At 49.6% G+C, this 20267-nt stretch overlaps 1 protein-coding gene across 1 annotated transcript in view; it reads right to left on the minus strand.

The window, feature by feature from the left end:
* The window catches only part of ATP2B2 (ATPase plasma membrane Ca2+ transporting 2), a 373717-nt gene that overhangs the window by 273430 nt on the left and 80020 nt on the right, over positions 1-20267 (minus strand). The window contains exon 2 of the mRNA XM_032411924.1: positions 17198-17242. The gene's annotated coding sequence lies outside the window, so the exon portion shown is untranslated. The remainder of the gene's footprint in view (positions 1-17197; positions 17243-20267) is intronic.

Genomic DNA, 20267 nt, shown 5'->3' on the forward strand with positions numbered 1-20267 from the left:
AAGTCTTAAAACCGCTTTAAAAATAGATTAGAAGTCATTTATAATTTGTACACTCATTGTTGGAATGCAAATGATGCTGCTAAAAGCCTGCTCTCTTAAATGGGCTTGTTCAACCATCAATCTGCTTAGCAAATCCTTTGCTTCTCTCGAATGCAGGTAAAATCCCATTGCAAGAGTTCAGAAGAGCAGAGCTCAGAGACTGGCTCCTGGGGATGAGATTTTATTAGGCAGTGCCTATGGGGCCTGGGTCTCCCGTGTGTTCTCTGCCCACCCCCTCCCCCGACTGCCACGGCATGGGGCGGAGGTGGGGAGAACTGAACAGAGCTGATGTGTGCCCAGATTTCTCTTCTGGCATTAAGCACCAATCCACCTTCTCCTTCTTTAGCCTTTCTAGGAACAAAACACAAACTGACATCCAAGCAAGAAACTTCTCAACTCTCAGACCAAAGAGCAACCAAAAGAGAACAAAGATCTTAGAGGCCCTTGGAAAGGGGGTGAGATCTGGGTGGGGGTGTAGTTCTGAGTCTTCAGCCCTCCCTCTCCTGAGAGCTGCATGCTTGGCCAAATGGCATATCTTCCCTTGGGTGTCCCACGGGCATCTAAACTTAACATGGCCCAAACCAGACTCATTGGCCCTCCTCCCTCTGCCCCCACGCACTTCTCCCAGATTCCCCACTTCAGTGAGAAGCAGCACTGAGTCATCCCTGTGGGCCAGGGAGCTGGCAGGCACCCTGGTCTCCCCTCTCCTGTACTCTCCAATCTGCAGAGATGTGATTCCTCTCGAGTCCCTCCTCTCCTTCTCCCCACAGTCTTGACCCTGGCCACCAGGACCTCCTGCCTGGAGTCCTGTGAAGCATCCTGTCCTACCTCTCTGCCTCCACGTGGCAGATGTGGAGTGATGGCCGCAAAACACACTCGCCGTCTCTTTCAGTCCTCTGCCTCAAACTTCAGTCTGCTCTAACTTTTCAGACAAGCGTTGATTGATTGGGTCTGGCATGTGTGCTGGGCCCTCGCCCGGCTGTCAGACACAGGCCTGCCAGCACAAAGCTTCATCTCCTCTTATGCCGCCCCACACCCCACTGTTAGAGTCTAAACCAGAGGCTGCAAACTGGCAGCCCCCGGGATATTTTGTTTGGCTTTCCCAGTGTTAGACCAATGTTTCGAAGTCAGGAGATTTCACATAAAAACTCGGGTTCCTGGCTTCTCTTAAAAACTTAGGAGACCTGGCAACACTGGGCCAGCTTTCCTTCACAGCAACCATTGCCTGAAGCTGAGTCCTGCTTCCCCCTTTGAGCCGTCAAACACCTTCCAGTTGGCCGCAGTGCCCACTGCTCCATATTGTCCTACCCCAGCCTGCTTCTCCAACTTAGATCATGTGCCTGAGCTCTGTGGATAGGAGAACCAGCTCCTCCTGGTCTTTCTATGTAGTTTCTCCAGGGCATCTGACTATTCTTGTCCTCAGTTTTGGCCTGCTTGTCCCTCCTCCCAGAATGCCCTTTCTCACTCTGACAGAAAAACACCCCCTCCTTTGCGACTCTACTCTAGCACTCCCCTTATTTCTTGACAGAATGCACCTCAGCCTTCTGTGCCCCCACTGTACCCCGTATCTCCTTCCCAGCATCTCCACCAAAGTACCATTATTAATACTTGTGTCTCTCCCACTAGAATGTGAGCCTGCCCCTTATCTCTGGAGCATAGCACACTTACTCTCTCACTAAATAGGCCCATAAAAATTTTTGATGGGTGGATGGACAGATGCTAAGAATAACTAAACAACAGAATGAGCCTGTGTGCTAGGCTTTGGACTAAGCATTTTACATGTGTTATCCCATTTAATGCTCAACAGAACCCAATGTAGGAGACTATTATTATCCCCATTAAATGGATGGAGAGACTAAGCCTGCAGTGAGGTGCAGGATCTGATTGCAAAGTTGGCCTGTTCACTATCGCTGAGCAGTTGTCTCCTTGCCCCTGTTAGGCTCAGATTCTTTCTTCCTACCTGATGAGTCACTGCCCAGAGGGACCATGCTGGGGGGAACCTGGACAATGGCTCCAGGAACCAGGCCTGGGGCATCAGGAAAGAGGTGCCCCATGTCCCAGGAGGCCTCAGCTTGTCAGGAAGTATCAGGAAGACCTGAGGACTCCACCATCCAAGGTGGCTCAGGGCATCAGGGTCATCCTGAGCAGCACCAACACTGGGCTGCTGTTTCCAAAGGAGGAGTTCAGGGTTCAAGTCTGGGCTCTGCCACGTGTGAGCTGCATGAGACCTCAGACAAGATGCTCCATCTCTCTGAGCCTCACTTTCTCCCTGTAAATGGGGGTAATATCTATACCCACATCTTGAGGTGGAGTAAATGTGCAAAGAGACGGTGCATGCCAAGTGCCCAGGCCTGTTTAATAGATGGTGGTGGCAATTCTCGGCACAGTCTCTTGGGCAAAGCCGCAATATGCACCATCCAGTTCCAGGACCCCGGCCTCTGGCTGGCAGACGGGGTGCAGATAGGAGCCTGGACTGTGGTCCTGTACTGGTCTCTATAGTGAAATATGACAGGCTGCACTTCAAATTCTCCTGGCTATTGTATCGGGCTGCAGGTCCAGTTCCTTCTCCTTAGTTAATGCCTGTGGGTGAACACGTGTGCGTGGGGGTGTGCATATGCATGAGTGTGAGCACTGGGGGCGTGTATCTGTGTGTGTGTCTTTTGAGGCAAATGTGTCTATCCTTACAACACTGGTTTAGATCACTAAAGTGTGCATATGTGTATATTCGTTGCATACCGGCTTATGTGTAAGACCCTCCCTCATATGCCTACTCATGACTCCCTGAGAGCCTGGATAGGGTCTGTCTTGGTCACTGCTGTATCCCCAGGGTCTGGCACATCATAGGTGCTCAATAAATCTAAGTATGATGAACAAGTCTACACACACACACACACATATTCCTTTGCTGTTCCCAATCACTGTTATGTTTTTTTAAAAAGACTTAATTTGGTAATCCTGTGATGAATCTCACACTGTTTTCAAGGGTTCTGTCTTTTTCAGCCTCATCCAGAGGCCAAGGTGCACTACTAGCATGGTGGTTGGTGGAGGGGGAGGAGAAAGCCTTCATCTGAGTCGGCCAGGCTTGGCAGGGACCCAGTTCTGCCTTGTGCTAGCTGTGTGACTTTAGCCAGTTGCTTTACCTCTCTGATCCCCTTGTGTGACGACCGAATATGTCTGGGCAGTGGAAAGCCCAGCAATGGAGTTATCCGTCCTGGTAACTCTTACCTGGAGATCCCCCCACAAGGCTGGGCACACCTAGACTCCAGCACTGGGGCCTCCCACCTTAGAAACAATTTCTCTCCAAAGTTTTTCTTTCTCCTACCTGCAAAGTTTTTTCCCCAAACCAAGCAGAATTCCTGGCCTCCCGGAAGAAGGGTCAGTGGTGGGCCAAGGCAATGCTCAATGAGCCAGCCTGCAGTCTGCCCCCCTCCCTCTGGTACCATGTCTAGGGTCTCCTGGCACCTAGCCAGGACACAAAGTCATTCTGTATGTCCAATTTCAAGTTGAGACTCTGCACCACCAACCTGCCCAGCAGCATTCCCATTTACTATTTGGCAAACCTGCCCTCAGCAGAGACATGGCACCCCTTTCTCATACCTGCACCCAGGATTATTTAGGCCCAGGCTGTGAAGAACAGGTGAAGCATGTAGTAGGTGCAGGGTAAGATCTTATTGTCTGACTGCTGGCTGATATCACAAGTTCAGTGACCACACTGGGAGGGCTAGCAATCTGGAGGGTGAGGGCATGAGAGATCTGGCAGCTCCAGAGGTTGTACCATGGAGCCTGCTGGCATAAGGGACTGAGGATGCCCGTGGTGACACCGTCTTGAAGTGATATCCCTCTAGCATCCCTAGCTCCCTATGGCCACATTCAAGCTCATTACCTCTCCTCTCTTTCCATCTCCACCTGCAACTCTTCCCTCCTCCCCTCTCCCATCGAGAGGCCCCCATCATCCAGTCTCCACGGTCCACTCTGAAATCATCCCGGACTCTTCCTTTCCCCTCACAGTTGGTGCTCCACCCAGCCTTGCCACCCAAACTCAGAAAAGAGCAGAGCTCCCAACCCCACTACCTTGGTCTAAAGCATTGGCCTCCATGAATTAAAGGACACAGTTTTTTTGGGGGGGGGGGGAGTCATCTCCCTGTGTCCCTCCTCATCCCATCCACATGGTAGCCAGACTGAGTTTTCTAACATGTAAAACTGACCACATCACACCTCTGTTTTTAAGATCTTCAATGCCTCTTGTCAGCCTATACGATCAAGTCAAAACTCCTTCACCTGGCATTTGAGGCCTTCACGACTTGGCCTTATCAGTCTTTTCTTCTCATCTTCTGCAGCCTCTCCTCAGGCCTGCCGAGCCTGTCACTACACACTATTACATTTTTGTATGTCCAAACCTCTTTGCAGTCACCCATAACATCTTGGCTGCCTTTTGTCCTCTGAAGAACTCCTACTCATCCTTCAAGACCCAACCCAAATGGCCCCTCCTCTGTAAATTCTTCTCTAGTACCCTGAGGCCCAGTTGGCCTCTCCCTGCCCCTGGCAGACCCTCTCCTATCGTACATCTTATATATTACAGTTATTTAAGCAACCGTTCTCCTGGCAAGACTAGGGGCACTTCTGGGTAGAGGCCTCATTCTAGCTCTCCTTCAACCCCCTGGTGCCCAGCAGGGAGCCTGGCATGTACTCGGTCCTCAGAAAACATCTGGCAAAGAATGAAGGAAGGAGCTAAAGTCCTTCGGGGAAGTCCTATAACTGCCTTGTTTTGGGTGTGAGCCAATAGCCACCTTCCTTCCCCAGAATTCTAGGCCACCTCAAGTGTGAGCAGAGCCAAGTCCTGCTGCGGCTTCATAGAATCACCAGGAACAGGCTCTTGAGCTGTTTCCTCCTTCAATCTCAGCAGCAACAGCTTTATCAGCTTTGTTTTTCTGGAAGTCCCAAGCTTGGGTCTCCTTCCTGGCCTCCGTGGGTGCATGGCACTTGCGGACTCTCACTTACCCTTCCAAGTCTGCCCGGGGCCAGCTGTGCAGGAGAAGCAGGCCTCTCCCGGGCGCCAGGGCTCTGAGACTCCGGCCCGGAGGGTCTGCAGGGTGAGGAGCCCTACGGAGCTCTGGCTGCCAGCAGCAGAGGTGGACAGAGCCGCTGCTGCAGAGCCCGCGGCCGCCCCCACCCAGGACTGCGGCTCTGGCAGCCACAAGGAGCCTCCCAGCCTCGATCAGTCCTGCTACTACAAGTCTCCTCGCGCGCCTGGCTGAAGCTGGGAGCTTTGCAAGTTTGAATAAAAAGAAACGGTGACTAACATAACATAATAAAATAAAATTTAAAAAAAACAGGAAATTTAAAGAACAACATCTAACACAAGGCCCTCAGTGGGGGCTGGAGAGCAAACCATTTGCTAACACAGGAATGCCAGTGGATGGGGTGGAGGAAGGGCCTCTGATGGTCTGTGTGAGGGAAGGCCTCCCCCTCAACCCTGCCCCGTTCCAAATAACTGAAGGTTAACCCTATAAGAACTAACTCTCTTACCTGGAAGGTCTCTGGTTTTGTTTTAATGGGAATGGGTATAAAACTCACAATGTGCCGTGGATCTCACTTGTGATTTAAGCATCTTTGGATGACTTGGGGCTGATGAGGTGAACCTCACTGGGACACTGCAGTGCCTTCAGTCCCTGGGGAGTGGACCATGTGACCTGACACCAAGTGACCCATGCTACTGGGTCACTCCTCAACGACCCAAGCTCCCTCTCGTTCAACCCCTACCATAGTGCTGCTTGGGAAGTCACCTCACATTCCCATTAGGCTCGTCGCAGTTCAGGAAGAACCTGTGACTTAGTCTACTCTCCTTAACCATTCCTGGTTCCTTTGCTTCTCCCCATCCGCCTTTTTTCCTTCTTGTGTCTCTCTTAACTCTTTTTTTTTTTTTTTTTTCTGACCCACTATTCCAACCTCTGGCATTGGAGGTCTGATTATTACATTCTTCAAAACCAATTCCTTCAAGCCCTGACCAATCAATTTTGTCCTCTGGTCTCCTAGAGCCTCTCATCCCCTTTGCTTATTCTTGGAGAGGTCCAATTTAGGAGCATTTCCAGGGCCTTGGGGGCTTTTCCAGGATTTGAGCCAAGGGATTCCTGAAGTGGGGTCTGACATGAACTGCATTTGAGGAGAATGGGCCTTTGGGGCTTGCAAAGATGATGGAGGGGAAGGAGAAAGGAACAGCAAAGCCAGTCCAGAGACAAGGGCAGGATCAATGTCAGAGACCCAGGCTGGAGGGGGAGGGTGGGTGTGCATACCACGTAGCAGCAGGCAGACTCTAGACCCAGGCTTGGGGTCCTGTGGACCTAGCTTCCCACTCTGCTCCCCCCACTTATTGGCTGGGGTGTCCCGGGCAAGCTACTTAACCTCCCTGAGCCTCAGTTTGCCTGCATGTGAAACAGAGAGAGTGATGCCCACACCCTCCTGAAGTGGTGCAAGCCTCAAGTTAAATAATGTGCACAAGACTCCTGGCGTGGTACTCTATTCCCGGCGGCTGCTCAGGACACGTGGTTTGCTCTCTTAACTGTCCCCTCCTTCAAATCTCCTAAGGGACTCGTGGAAGACACCAAGAATGAGGTAAGGAAGTTCCAGAAAGCTGTGAAATATGACCCATAGCCAGGAACCAGCCCAGAAGGCACACAAGTCAGGGTTTCTGGAAGTTAGCATTGAGCCCCCCTGGGAGAGTGGAGTACTCACTTTTCAAGAACTGGCCTGCGCTTGTCCAATGTGGATGGGCAAGAGCTGGAGGGACCAGGCATGCCCCAGCCTCATGAACTGCCTGCCCCTAGATCCTAGGCATTCCAAATCTAGGCCTCTGGCCCACATTTACGAGCCCCTTCCTCTGGGGCGTATCATTAAGTACTTTTTTTCCTTCTAGATGCTTCTCCCCATGCAACCTGAGACTAAACCACCAACACGTTGGCTATATGAGTAGAGTGAGGAGAGTGACATAGTGGGGTCATGGATGTCCAGATAAAGCGAATGGCTTGACAGATTCCAAATTAAGAATGTTCTAGGCCTCCCTCCTCCCTCCCTTTCCAACTGTCTGATGAACTGGGGTTCCTAATATTCTTCTTGAATACAAAGGTGACCCTCCATCCTCCCAAATCCATGTAACACCTTGGGTCTTATTCCTTCCCCATCTGCTCTTTTTTCTTATTCTTTCCTTCCTCCCTCCTTCCCTCCCCCCTTCCATGGTGTATAAAAAGATTTAGAGAGGAAATATCAACAACGGTTGGAGGGAAACTTGGCCCGATCTCTCTGGGTTTCAGTCTATTCCTCTGTGAAATAGGGAGGGCCCCCACAAAGTGTCTGCATCAGGCCCGGCAGAGCCATGCACACTGCTGGAGAGACCAGGGGGAAAGTTCCCTCAGCAATCACAAAAGGTTTCAGAAGCACATCCCACGGGGCTGGCCTCCCTGTGCTGTCCTCAGCAGGTGGCATGTAGTCTAAATCAGCTGGGATGTGCCCATTTCACAGGTGGGAAGGGAACACCTTATCGGCTTACAGGTGTTTCAGAACCAAATAGCTGCCAAAGCCCACCTCAGAAAGCATTCTCCTTATTTTATCTGTCTGTCTGTTAGAAACTGGTGGTTCCCGTCTACTCCTGAATGATGCTAGTTTCTGCTGGGCATTTCTGCTAAATGCTTTCTCCCCAAATGTTATTTTACGTCACGACTGTGCACTCTGGCAGGGGTGGGCAGGGCCCACTGTTTCTGTTCTGCAGAGCAGGGGTGATGAGAACTTCCAGTGGAGGCACAACCCTGCCCCGGGGGAGGGTGTGGTAGGGGCGGAGTGGGCTGGCTGAAGGGCAGGCAGGGGTGTGTGGGATCCACACCTGTCTCTTGGCCCGCAGCCCCCCATCCCCATACACCACTGGAGGCCAGCCCCCACCCTCTTCTCCTCCCAGGCTCTCCCTTGCCTCAGCCTGCCAGCCCTTGCATCCGTGCCCAACCCCGGTGGAGATGTGTTAGTCTCCCCTTACCAATGAAGACAGCCTGAGGGGTTAGGAGCCTGCTGGAGGCCACACTGCCAGTGACCTGAGCAGAATGGCGTTCCAGAGGGGGAACTGGGTCCCTCTCCTGAATAACTTAGATGGGACTTAGGACCTGTCCCACTCTTGTTCCAAATGACTCTGCCAGGCCCCCCTGCCCCCAACTCAAAGAGGCTTTTTTTGTCTCTGTTCTCATTTCAGCCTATCCCCCTGCTCCCTTTTTACCTTTACCTGTAAAAATCCTTTACAATCTGCCTTAACTTCTATCTCTGGCAATTCCTAAGAGTGTGACCTTGGATAAGTGATTCATCCCCTAGAAGCCTCAGTTTCCTTGTCTGTAAAATGGGGACAATACCAGTACTGTGAGGATTAAATAGGATAACGCATTTCAAGGGCTCAGCATGTTCCCAGGCACACGGGAAGGCCAGTAAGCCACAAAAATGCCTCACCCTGATCACCCCCAATCAGTAGTGATTTCTCCTGGCTCTACACCTCTGTCATCCCACATCCCACTTTTCTCCCTTTGTTCTACTATGTGGATAGTGACTCCTGTGTCTTGTCTCCAGCCACACTCTGAGCTGCCAGAGGATGCCTCTAACTCCTGGCCCCGAAGTAGGGACGCAGTCAGCACCGGACAGCTCCCATGGTAACCCTTACAGGTCTGACAGCCCCTGGGGTGGGGTGGGGGCCCTGCCCTCTGTCTGCACTTCCTCATCAACCATTCTCACCTTGGTCCCCTCCTTAGGCAGCTACTGTCACCTCCCCTCCTCTGAAGCCACTCAGCTCAAGGTCATTGCAGCCCCTATCTTGCCAAGACCCATGGCCATTTCTTGGTCCTCCACTTACTCAACTTGCTGCATTTAGCACTGACTTTATCACCCCTCCTTGTGAAACACCTGCCTGGGGACCCAGTGCTCTCCTGCCTCTCAGACCACTCCTCCTCTGTCTCCTCTGTGGGCCCCGCCTCCCCCCCACCCCCCAGCCATAACTGTTGCAGGCACAGAGCTCTGCTCTTTTCTCCAACTACATTCACTCCCTGAGTTATCTCATCCAGTCTTGGGGCTTCAAATATGATCTATATATTGATCTGTCCCTGAGCTCCAAACTCCTAGATCCAACTGCCAACTCCACACTTGGATGTCTAATGAACATCTTAAAGTCAACATGTCCAAAATATTACCCTTCATTTCCCCCAACCAGACCTACTAGCCCAGCCCCCACCCCTGGCCTCCAGTCTTTTGTTAGTCTCAGTAAACGGCACCAGCATCTACTCTGTTTATAAATAAGAATATGACTAACTTTTGTCCCTGGTTCCTGGTAGGGAGACTCTAAATCCTCAGAATTTCCCTAGTGATAGAGGTGTCTTTTATTGTTCATGAACCCCTGGGACTACACCTGGGTTTATGCTAATAAGCTGAATCAGGATGGGTGCTGGATACCAGAAAGACCATTAGACGTTATTAGAGGACTGGGGCTCTGAGCCAGGGGAGGGAGGATGAAGACTGACTTTAATCATGTGGCTAAGGAATCAGTCACTCATGCCAACATAATGAAATCCTAATAAAAACCCTAGACACCGGAGCTCAGTGAGGCTTCCTGGTTGGTGAACAATCAACGTGCCAGGAGGTCAGACAGGTCTCTGGTGGGACCCTGCCAGACCTTGCCTATGTGTCTCTTCATTTGGCTGGTCCTGATCTATATCCTTTATAATAAAACTGTAATTGCAAGTATAGTGCTCTCCTGAGTTCTGAGTCATTCTAGTGAATCTTCAAGCCAGAGAGGGCTATAGGAACCCCCATATTTAGAGCCAGCCCATCAGAAGTGTGTTAGTCTAAGGACTCCACTTGTGGCTGGCATCTGAAGTTGGGGCAGTCTTATTGGGAACTGTGTCCTTCAAGTTGTGGGGTCTGTGCTAACTCTGGGCGGTTAGGGTCACATTTAAATTTCAGCACCGTAGCTGGTGTCAGAACACACCCCAGGAGGCATCCATTCAGAATGGGGCCACTTCTCCCCACTTCCATGGCCACCATCATCTCTCACCTAAAAACCACAGCAACCTCCTCCCCAGTCCCATGGACTCTACTTCTATCCCATGCAGTCTCCCCTCCACAAAGCAGCCAAGGGGTTTCTGTTCATGTGTAAGTCAGCACCCCTCCCCCGACTCCCCTTCTCAAAATCTCACATGCCCCATCCCCACCTGGAATTAAGGCAAAGTCCTCATGATCTAGCCCCTCACCAAGCTCCTGGACCTCACCTCCCACCACTTGCTGGTCAGCTGCTGGAAAATGTCTCACACGGACGATGTGCTGTCTCAGAATCTTTTGCTTTGCAGTTGGCTGTTACAAGGATTTATTTACATAGGTGTGGAAGGAATCACAACAGGGTTGTAGAGTTCAAACAGTTTCAGCAAAAGAAAAAAAATGTTTTGTTAGCAGGCAACAAATAGATGCTCTGAAAGCAAAATGTGCCAGGTCATTTACTTCAAAAGTTACCGAGAGATTGAAGACAAAATACACAATTGAGAAAAATGCACTGAAGGTGGACTCTCCTAATTTGGGTTTTAGTTTTGTCTTTCCCATTTCTGAGTTGTGTGACTTTGGGCAAGTGGCATCTGCTCCCTAAACCTCAGTTTTGTTATCTGTAGAATGCGGAGAATACTAATACCTCCTGGCCCATGTCCCAGCATCACTGTGAGGGTCCCATGAGAGGCAGATGGGAGAAGGCCCATTTAATGTTATTTAGTTTATGCCTGTGTTAATATCTATCAGGGAAGGAAGTCTCAGGACATTTGGACAAGGAATAAAGAGTCAGTACCAAGTGGATGTCTAGGAATAATGGTGGATTTTCAGTCTCCCAGGAAAGGTACTGAGAGAGGAGATTTTACTGAGTCAGAGGAAAATGCTAAACCCAGTTTTTCTGCTTGGTGGGTCAGATTTTCTTAATCAACCTCCCGCAAGAACTCCGGGATGCTGGGCACTGTCCTAGGTCCCTGTCTGGCCCCTGGGTCTCGGATAGGCAGCCCCTTCACCTCTCTGGACCTTGAGGTCCTGCTGTCCCCGCCGGCCGACGTGCTGGTGTCACAGCGAGTGACAACCCCACTGAGGGGCCAGCGGTTGGAATGTTGGAGCTCAGTGTAGGGTGATAGTCTGGCAAAAGCACCCCCAAATATCTCTGCAAATGCCCTATTCTCTGCCCTTGCCTAAATCCACACCTGGAGTCATCCTTGCTCTCTCTCTCTTTCTGTCCACATCTTGACAGTCATTCCCTTCTGTCTCCTTCTCATCATCCACAGTCACCATCGAGGCAAGGTGACCACCGTTTCTTGCCTGGACAACTGCATCAGCCTCCCGCTGATCCCCCTCCTGCTCCTAGCCATCCATGCTTTGCATAGCAGCAGCCAGAGCAGTCTTTTAAAAACACAAATCTGGGACGCCTGAGTGGCTCAGTCGGTTAAGTGGCCGCCTTCGGCTCAGATCATGATCCCAGGGTCCTGGGATCGAGCCCCGCACTGGGCTCCTTGCTCAGCAGGAAGCCTGCTTCTACCTCTGCCTGCCACTCCCCCTGCTTGTACTCTCACTCTCTCTCTCTCTCTCTCTCTCTAGCAAATCAATAAATAAAATCTTAAAAAAACAGAAAACACAAATCTGTTCACATCGCTCCCTGACTATAAGCCTCAGGTGGATTCCTGATGTTCTCAGACTACCATCCAAACCTTGACAATGGTGGCCTTATGATGCTGCCCTCCTGCCTTCACCTCTCATCTCCCCAGCAGCCCCCTTACTCTCTGTGTTCTAGGCATGCTCAGCTTCTGCATTTCCAAAGCTTCTCCCTCACTGCAGGATCTCTGCACAGACAGTACCTTTGCAGGAATCCCTTTTCTCCTTATTTGGACTTCCCTTTTCCTCACCTTCATCTTGGTCCATCATCGAACATCTATGACCTGCTCAGACAGATGCATCCTCATATATCCTCCAATTTCACCTCAAATAAGCACCTCCTCAAGGAAGCCCACCTCGATTCCACCACCCCTCCCCCACCATCAGGCTCTCCTAGCAGACTGGGGGCTTCACAGCATTCATCATTTTATCATTATTATTTTGTTACCCACTTTAGGCTATAAGCTCCATGAGGGTGGGGACCAAGTCACTCTTCTCTCACCAGTGCCACACTCATAATAGGAACTTGATAATTTGTAAAATTTTACAGACTCACCTTGGAATCATTTTTGAATCTCTTATGCTCCAACTACTTATGCAGCTTACATCCAACCACTGACTATATCACCAATCTTACCCCACCCACACTCACTGAGAACCACTTCTCAGCCCAGTGAAGCCTGGCAGTGAACAGGGAGATGTGCAGATCCCCATGACAGGCTATGTCAGTGCTTTAACGGGGGGCTGATCCCAAGAGGAATGTCTGTCCGTGAGGTTAAGAAAAGCTTCAGAGTAGAGGGGCTCCATGAATGGGGCCTTAAAGGATGCTTAAGAACTTGCCACACTGGAGATGAAGCAGAGGGAAGGGCATGGAAAAAGGCCCGGAAAAATGAAATAGTGCAAACATCTCCCAAGTCTTCCTCTGCAGCTCCGCTTTTAGAACTTATTTCAAGACCCTACCCTCATCCCAGCACTTCAGCAAAGACTACCTAACTAGATTTTCTGTTGCAGTCTCTCTTAACTTTTGTTCTCATTCTGCTCCACCTTTGCTCCAGAGCCTGCTGCAGCTCCCTACTACCTTCCACTTAAATCTAAGGTGCCTGCCATTGGATGCCTGCCTCAGCCTCTCTCCAGCTCTCACACTACTCTCCAACCTAATCATCTTTGCTTCTACTAAACTCAACACCCACAACCTTCCACACCCAACTTGCTCATCTGTTCCTTTTCTCCACCATTGATCTGATAAATCAGTTTCACTTTTGAGTTGATGCTTAGAAAAATTATTTAAAAATTTTGAGTTTTAATGTCCAGAAGTCCATTTGAATGATTTGATTGTTTGTAGCCAACTTGCTGGTTCTCACCACAGTAGATGTGCTTGAGAATTTCTTAATAAAATTATCTTTTTGTATGCTCAACTCTTTCTTTTGCCTTGACCTTCAGCAGCCAATCTGTGGTGGCTGGACACAACCAGGAATGGTCGTACTCTTGCTGCTGGGTCTTCCTGGAGAGTTGAGGTGCTTGCGTTCAGTGTCTGCATCACACCTCCCTGGGGGCCTCCTAAAGGCAGGGACAATGTCTTCTCCATCAATATCCCAGCTCCCACTCCAGCTTTAAGCTCCATGCTCTGCAAAATACTGGCCACAGTCACTGGGAATAGACTGTCCCTGTTATAGGCTGAAGTGTGACCCCCAAATTCATGTGTTGCAGTCCTAACACTCAGGACCTCAGAATGTGGCTGTGTTTGGAGACAGTGTCTCCAAAGAGGTAATTACCGTAAAATGAGGTCCTTAAGGTGGGTCCTAATCCAATAGAATGGTGTCCCTTTTAAGAAGGGGAGATTAGGAAAACAGTATGGAGGTTCCTCAAAAAGCTGACCCAGCAATTGCACTACTGGGCAATTACCCCAAAGATACAAATGCAGTGATCCGAAGGGGCACCTGCACCCCAATGTTTATAGCAGCAATGTCCACAATAGCCAAACTATAGTAAGAGCCCAGATGTCCATCCACAGATGAATGGATAAAGAAGATGTGTGTATACACACACACACACACACACACACACACACACACACACACAGGAATATTATGCAGCCATCAAAAAATGAAATCTTGCCATTTGCAATGACATGGATGGAACTAGAGGGTATTATGCTAAGTGAAATAAGTCAATTAGAGAAAGACAATTATCATATGACCTCACTGATATGAGGAATTTGACAAATAAGAGAGGATCATAGGGGAAGAGAGGAAAAAATGAAACAAGACGAAACCAGAGAGGGAGACAAACCATAAGAGACTCTTAATCTCAGGAAACAAACTGAGGGTTGCTGGAGTGGAGAGGGGTGGGAGGGATGGGGTGGCTGGTGATGGACATTGGGGAGGGTATGTGCTATGTGCTATGCACTGTGAATTGTGTGAGACTGATGAATCACAGACCTGTACCCCTGAAACAAATAATACATTATATGTTAATAATAAAAAAATTAAATTCACCTTAAAAAAAAGGGGGAGATTAGGACACAGACAATGCAGACAGAGGTATGACTAACCATATGAGGACACAGGGAGAAGGCAGCCATCTAGCCAAGGAGAGAGACCTCAGAAGAAACCAAACCTGCTGACACCTTGATCTCAGACTTCTGGCCTCCACAACTGTGAGATAATTAACTTCCATTGTCTAAGCCACTCTGTCTGTGGTATTTTATTATGCCTGTCTTAATAAACTAATACAGCCCCCAAAACCAGCTCTCTCAGAACCACAGTTCAAGGGGCGCCTGGGTGGCTCGGTCGTTAAGCGGCTGCCTTCAGCTCAGGTCATGATCCCGGGGTCCTGGGATCGAGCCCCGCATCGGGCTCCCTGCTCAGCAAGAAGCCTGCTTCTCCCTCTCCCACTCCCCCTGCTTGTGTTCCCTCTCTCTCTCGCTGTGTCTCTGTCAAATAAATAAATAAAATCTTAAAAAAAAATTAAAAAAAAAAAAAAAAAGAACCACAGTTCAAGGGATGGAAGAGCATTATGTGGCACTGACATTGGTTTTAGTTTAAAAAAATGTTATAAGGAAAAGAATGCTTTAGAATGAAAAGTAACAATATAACAATTTTTTTCTATACAGCAGACTGACAAAATGTACACACACACACACACACACACACACACACCCGGGTGGGGGATAGAGAATTTTTTCTTAATTGTAACTGCTCTTTGAGAAACAATGAACATTCCACTGTGGGAAATTAGAAATGCAGAAAAGCACAAAGCAGAAAATAGGTCACCTGTTAACCCCTCGACATACACACACTTTGGTATCTGTTTCTCCAATCTTCTTTCTTTCTCTGCTCTCTACCTTGCTTACTTGTTTCTTTCTACCCATTTTTTAAAAAATGTAGTCAGGATAAATTTTGGCAAATCGTCTTTTCACATAACACTGAAACATGACCATTTTCCCCTACATTATTAAAAATTCATCTCAAACCATATTCAGTGGCTGCCCAGAATCTTCCACTATCTGCATGTGCCAAAATGGGCTCCCCCAATCCCCCGCTGCTGGATACACACACTGTTTTCTATTTTTTGACAAACATAAATAATGCTGTGATAAGCATCCTTGTAGATAAATCTTTGTACACATCTTAGGCTATTTCCTCAGGGCAAATTTCCCAGAAGTGGAATTACTGGTTACTTACATTCTGAAAGAGGAAACTTTTAAAAATTCTTAAAACTCTCTAGTAAGTTATGCCACTTTAGGGAATTTATCAATTTCTGACCACACATATTGAAAGCTCCCTAGAGTCTGTATTGTAATTTTAGACATCTTAAAAAAAAAAAAAAGAAAAGAAAGAAAGAATAAAGAAAACCTAGCTTATCTGGCCATAGTCAATGCAACAGAGTGACGTCCATCCCTGGCTACAATGAAGTTTCCCTTCAAGTGAGAGCCTGCTTACTTAGCAAGGAAAGGGAAGAAGGTGGGGCTTTGACTGAGGGAACAAACCAAGTCCACTTTATTTTCAAAAAAAAGGTCATGATTTGGCTCTCTAGCTCACCACTGCAGCAGAATCGGAGGAGACCATGTTCACCTCTGACAGCTCCTTAATCCTTCCCCAGCTTCACCTTTTGCTTCTCCATCAAAATTTACCTGTCCCACATCCCAGTTCCCTGAGGCCCAGCTACTGGCTGGAGCCAATCTGGTCAGATAATTTCTACAATGAACGCAAGAAACCTTGGGTCACTAGACCACCCTGGATAGCATCCGGGGGTGGTGGTGGGGGGAATATCAAAGTAGCATGTGTTTGATACATAAAATGGAAAACACAGAAAACTCAAATTGCGTATCATCTCACAATTTGGAAATAACCACTACTAACCTTCAGTTGTCATTTTGATGGAAGTTTCCAAAGCTTCTTCCTCATCCTCTCCCAAAGAGTGACCCAGATGGTGATTTGGGCAGTGTGACAAGTGGGCGGGAGGGGATGTTGGGTAGGGAGGGCTCTATCCGAACACGCTCTATCCGATCATACCCTGGGGCAACTGCTGATTCCACCTAGGAGTGAAGCCAGCTCCACACACAGCCACCCAGAGGAAGGATGATTTCTCCCAGGACGCTGGGGAAGTAGCGGCCCAGGCCATTGGCAGGGAATCAAGCTGGCTTGTTCCAGAGAACTCCCAGACAGTCCCTCAAGCAAGGGGCTTGGTCTCCAAATGTTTGTAAACAGATGATTTAGAGTTGAGGGCATGCTTTCCCCGGGTGGTAAAGGTCACAGACCCCAGAGGACTTACCCACCCAGGAGAGGGGCCAAAGATGGCACTCCCAGAGCCAGCTCCACATAGTCACTAAGCTACCAGAAACGTCCTCGGCAGACCCCCAGACCCTTGTTGCCCCTGGCCCTACCCTGGCTGCCCCAGCCTCTGTGCAGGGCTCTTCCTTCTCAATTCCAAAATCAAAAAACCCCTCAGTGTGGCTGACCCCAGCAAGGTAGTGACCAAAAAATAATCAGATGGCATTAAAAGATACTAAAGTATGAATGACTGATATGATAGCCCTGTAACCCACACAAGAATATTGCTTTTTACTGCAAAAGACCATATATTAATCCAGGCGCACCTGTATTTTGGCAGAATATCACACCGAGGTACAGTGGTCACACACAGGCCCTATGTGGGACTGGGAAGTGGGGAAATCACATTCAGGAAATAGGCCCAAACTGCAGCTTCAGCTCTGCTTCTGGCTTCCCTCCTCCTCCACTGCTACCCACAGGTTTTGGGGAGCGCCTGCTGAGAGCTCCGGTGCTGGGAAGAGGGTTAGGAAGGGCTGGGGTGGCAGGGCAGTAGGGGTGGGGAGAGCGGAGGTGGTACAGACACGTGGTCTGCAAATCAGGCATTTCTAAACCGGGTCCAATAATGGTGCCGAAGTATGTGCCCAGGTGTGAGTGGGTCCCTGAGTCCCTCCAGGTGAACCAGGGGTTTTGGCTCTCACACTCACCTATCTCCTGGGCTGCTCTCAGTCTGCACTCCGGGTGTGGGAAACCTACGAGCAAACGAGACAGAGATCAGAAAGGTCTGTCGGAGGGACTTGTATTTTCCAGGTCACAAACCGGTGGCCAGATTCAGATCTGGTTGTTTAAAATTTAATATTTGAACTGATCCCGGTATTTAGAAATTGAGGGATTTCATGCACAAGTCCGGCTTTCTGACTCCTCTGGGGACAGCTGCACCTCTGGGCCATGGGCCAGCAGGCCAGCAATGGGCTGGAGCCACGTCAGCTGCTTGCTCGGGCCCACAAATCCTCCCCAATCCCATCCTATCTGGCCCCCGTGAGTGCTTGCCGGTGACGTCCCTGCTGGGGGGGGGGGTCTGCTGTCAGGACTGCACAGCCCAGGTGTGCTCCCCTTTCAGACCGGCCTGGGCTCCCTCCCCTCCCTTCCCTTCTCCTGGTCCAGACACATGAACCAGAAGTCTAGAGGGAGAATGCCAGGTTGGTCCCTCAGAGTAATCAAGGGTAAGAAAATGGAGTCAGATTCCAGACATGGTTTTGGTGGGGGCCCTGCTGCCTCCTCTCCTGCATCCCTTTCCAGTACCCTTGCTCTGCAGCTCTGGGGGGCTGAACCAGGCAGGATCCTGAAGGCTTAATAAAGGACCTCTTCACAAAAGTGTGGGCAGGAGTGGTGCAGTTTCCTTGGGGGGAGCAGAGGCGGGGATTCTGCTACCACCACCTCTAGGGAGTGGGAAGAGGGAATGGTTTCTAGACCCAGCCACAGAGAGGACGCCCGGCAGGAGTTGTCACCTGGGGTCAAGGCAAGCAGCCACCCCAAGGTGATCCTGAAGGAGAGAGCTTGAGACTAAATACCCTAACATTTCTCCCCAGCCCCCTCACTTTATATCCTGCTAGAGCTCCCCATTGGCTAAAGCCAACAGGAAGCCAGAGAGGGGAGGAAGTGCACTGATGACTACAGGTCATCTCCTAGGGCACAGGGCAGTGAGGAGAGGGTGGAGAGTGGTCTCAAGGGGCAAGCGGCAGATGTCCAGCACAGTGGCCCTGCCTCTCTATACCCTGTTCATCCTTAGGACCCACATCCTTCAGGATCTGAGCCAAGGCTAACCAGGTCCTACCAAGTGTCAGGAGCTCAGTGCCACCCTAACGACTCATTAGTTGACATCTCTCTGTTCTGCTCACCTGGACTGAGCCCTGCTCAGCCATCCCCCAGCACCTGGAACCCGGCCCACGCCCTAAGGTCCTCTTGCCACCTCTGCCTGTTCTCTTCCACTGGACACTCTTCAAATTCCTCTCACTATGGAACCAGACTGTCCCCTTCCTGGAAAGACAGCCAGCCCAGAGTTCACAGAGTCCGGGAGCAGAGCTGCAGGGAACCTACAAGCATGAGGCTGACACAGAGCAGTCATGGAGACAAAGTGGTCACCTGAGAACTCCCCTCCCTAAAACTCTTCTGGGAAAAACTTGAGCCTGACAAGAGGCAGCCATGTGCACAATTTCATAGAAGCGAGAACCAGAACTGACTCAGGAGATCACCTGCTCTGGCATCTGCTTTGTACAGATGGAGAAACTGAGGCCAAGAGATGGGTGGGCTTGCATAGGCCACACAGCCAGAAAGTGGCAGAGCCAGTGTCTGGTTCGCCCACCAACCTATCCCACCAGGGCTTGACCAGGCCAGGAGACTGATGTCAGGCTGGGTGTGCTCAATAGTGATTTTACAACACTGAGGGATCCCCAGTTCATTTACTCCTCACCCCAGCTATCGGAGGCAGGTACTGTTAGAATTCACGTGTTACAGATGAGGAAGTTGAGTCCCAGAGAAGTTACCTAATGTGCCTTAAACCAGCACAGGAGGTAAGTTCTAGAACAGAGGCAACAACATTGACAACAATTACAATAACTAGCAACAGGGACTAGGATGCTTTCTCTAGGTTGGCCCTATGCTGAGGTCCTCACACATATTATCCCATTAAGGTTTTGTTTGTTTGTTTTTGCTGTGGTGTTGTTTTTTTTTTTTTAACTGGAGAGTTTCCATTAACTTTTTATACTTGGCTAAAACATGGAAGATGTATCATATCTATATTTCCAGCTTGAGATATGATTGACATATAACATTGTGTAAGTTACAACACATTGATTTGATACACTTATAAGTTGTAGAATGATTGCCACCCTGGGGTTAAGTAACATGTATATCTGTAGATCCTGTCCCATAATTACCATTTCTTTTTTGTAGTGAGAACATTTAGGATCTACTCTTAGCAACTTTTGAGTTTTGATTGGCTAAGACTAGCCCTGTGGTTACTTAGATGCCTCCTGACCATTTTATTCCACACATTCACTTTTCTGACCCTCTGTTGGCCCCTCCCCAATGCCTTCAGGTCATAGGAGGTGGAAAGCTCAGCACTGGCCACCTGTCATGCCCAGTATCCTTCTGGTGATGTTCAAGGGGCTTCCCCCCAGGCTCAGCTGGACCCACCTGCTTCCCACCCAAGGCCCTGAACTCATGCACATGGTAGCAAGGTCTGGAGCTCTGGGCAGCCAGTCATGCCTCATCAGTGGTGCCCCCATCTTCTCCAACAGAGACTGTTGAGATGAAAGATTGATGAGCAAGCTGTCCTTGCTGGTGAATTTTTAATTACGGAAGAAAGGGGACCGACCCCAGCCCCTGGCCCAAACCAGAACTGCAGGGAGAATGGTTCTTCAGTGTCAACACTGTTAAAATTTCATCCATACCAATAACAGCTGTGAACTCTGTGTCCAGGTTTTTTCTGCCCACAAATAAACGTGAATGCTGAGATGGAGAGTGATTGGTGGGGAAACCAGCAGCCCCCCAGCTGGAAAGTTCTGGAGTGACATGAGGGGGAGTGAGACAAGGACTCCAGAAGGCCTGGGGTGAGTCTGGGCACAGGGGCAGTGGGTATGGGAGCCTGAAGACCATGCCAGCTGTCAGTCTACACCTCCTGCCCTTCTAAATTGCAGGTGACCCCACTTCACACCCTGGATCCTCTTACAGTCTACAAGCTGAGACAGGACTGAGCTTGGAGCATGGTTGCTATGT

The sequence above is a fragment of the Phoca vitulina genome, unplaced genomic scaffold (genome assembly GCF_004348235.1).
Source record: "Phoca vitulina isolate PV1807 unplaced genomic scaffold, GSC_HSeal_1.0 scaffold13, whole genome shotgun sequence".
Taxonomy (NCBI): Eukaryota; Metazoa; Chordata; class Mammalia; order Carnivora; family Phocidae; genus Phoca; species Phoca vitulina.